The sequence below is a fragment of the Erinaceus europaeus genome, chromosome 10 (assembly GCF_950295315.1).
Source record: "Erinaceus europaeus chromosome 10, mEriEur2.1, whole genome shotgun sequence".
NCBI classification, from domain to species: domain Eukaryota; kingdom Metazoa; phylum Chordata; class Mammalia; order Eulipotyphla; family Erinaceidae; genus Erinaceus; species Erinaceus europaeus.
In genome coordinates, this window is record NC_080171.1 from 29,752,133 (window position 1) to 29,754,322 (window position 2,190).

Consider the following 2,190-nt stretch of genomic DNA (forward strand, 5'->3'; position numbering starts at 1 on the left):
GCTGTCTCCTCTACCCTGATGGTGTTTTCCTTCATTAAAAGATAGTTTTATTAATCCAACTGGACAATAGGATGAGGGCATGGATAAAATCTTCACCAAAGCAGAGATCTAGAAGGTCAACAGACATATGAAAATATGTTCAAAGTCACTGATTATCAGAGAAATGCAAATAAAGGCAGCAGTGAGAAACTCTATACCTGTAAGAATGTCATACATGGATCACAGCCTAATCAATGCAACGAGTGCCACCCCAGCATGCTTCACTTCAGACTGTGTCCAGAGACTTCAAGTGTGGAATGACAACCCTTCAGCTTCATCACTCGGGTGAGACCTTTTCTTTCAGAGTATTCTCTAATTCCCTTCCAGGTGTTTCACTCCCCAGTAAAGTCCCCAAACCTAGGTATAGTCCAGGTCCCCTGAGATAGAGCATAGGTTCACACGTGCCCATAAACTAGGGGAAAAATATATACCTGAAAGCAGAAGTACACAAGAGCATGCAGGGAACACTTCATCTGCACTCTTCCAGTCTTTAGGTCCATGATTGTTGAACAATTTGTTTGGCTTTGTATGTTAACTCTCTTTTCAGCTACCAGGTTCTGGATGCCAGCAAGATGCTGACCAGACTTCCCTGGACAGACGACCCCACCAATGTGTCCTGGAGCTCCACTTCCTCAGAGCCCCACCCTACTAGGGAAAGAGAGAGGCAGACTGGGAGTATGGACCGACCAGTCAACGCCCATGTTCAGTGGGAAAGCAATTACAGAAGCCAGACCTTCCACCCTCTGCAACCCACAACGACCCTGGATCCATACTCCCAGAGAGATAGAGAATGGGAAGGCTATCAGGGGAAGGGATGGGATATGGAGATCGGATTATGGGAATTGTACGGAATCGTACCCCTCTTATTCTATGGTTTTGTTAATGTCTCCTTTCTTAAATAAAAAAAAAAAAAGAATGTCATACATTAGAAAGGACAAAAACAGTAACTGTTGGCGAGGACGTGGGGAAAAAGGAAAGAAACCCTTTGTACTGTTGATGAGATGTAAATTGGTCCAACTCCTATAGAAAATAGTCTAGAGATATCTTCTAATGCTAGAAATAGACCTACCCCATGACCCAGCCATTTCTCTACTTGGAATTTATCGAAAGGAAACAAAAGCATCTAGAAGAAGAGAGCTGTGCACACCTATGTTCATAGCAGCACAATTTGAAGTAGCCCAAGCTTAGAGGCAACCCAGAAACCCAACGACAGATGAGTAGTTAAGAAAGTTGTGATATATAGGAATACTACTCAGCTGTTAAAAATGAAGTAATCTTCTTTGCCTCATCATGAATGGAACTTGAAGAAGTCCTATTAAGTGAGATAAACCAAAAAGAGAAGGACACATACCAGATGATCTCCCTTAAAGGTGGTACTTCAGAAAAAAGAACAGAGGGCAGGCAGTGACCCACTGGTTGAATGCACATATTACTATGAGCAAGGGCCTGAGTTCAAGCCCTTGCTCCCCACCTGCAGGGGGAAGCTTCACAAGTGGTAAAGCTGAGCTGCAGGCATCACTCTTTTAAAAATACTTTGATCTATTTTTTATTGGATAGAGACAGGAATTGATTGGGGATAGATAGAGAAAGAGACAGATAGACACATGCAGTCCTTTTTCACTACTCGTGAAACTTTTCCCCTACAGGTGGGGACCAGGGGTTTGAAATTGGGTCCTTATGCACTCTAATGTGTGCACTTAACCAGGCCTGCTACCACCTGGCCCTAGGTGTCTCTCTTTCTCTCTCCATTTCTATCTCCCCCTTTCTTCTTGATTTCTCTGTCTCCAAATTAAATAAAGAGATAAATAATATAATATGATAAAAAAGAGATAAGAATAGAAAAATAAAACAAAGTGAAACATGGACCAGGTGTGGTGTATTGCATTAAAGCAAAGGACTCTTGGGAAGGAAGAGAAGGTAGAGAGTGGAGAGGGCAATGGGTCCTGGTGCTGATTGTGGAAATGGACCTAAATTGGAGAGTATTTTGCAGACACTTACCATGGGGAGATGAGAAATTTTACACATATCAATAACTACTGTGTGCCACTGACCCTCCAGTAAAATAAGAATAGTTTTATCGAGATAAATGGAAATAAAATAAATTACACTTTTTAAACTCCTTATTATCTTTATTGGATAGAGACAGCCCGA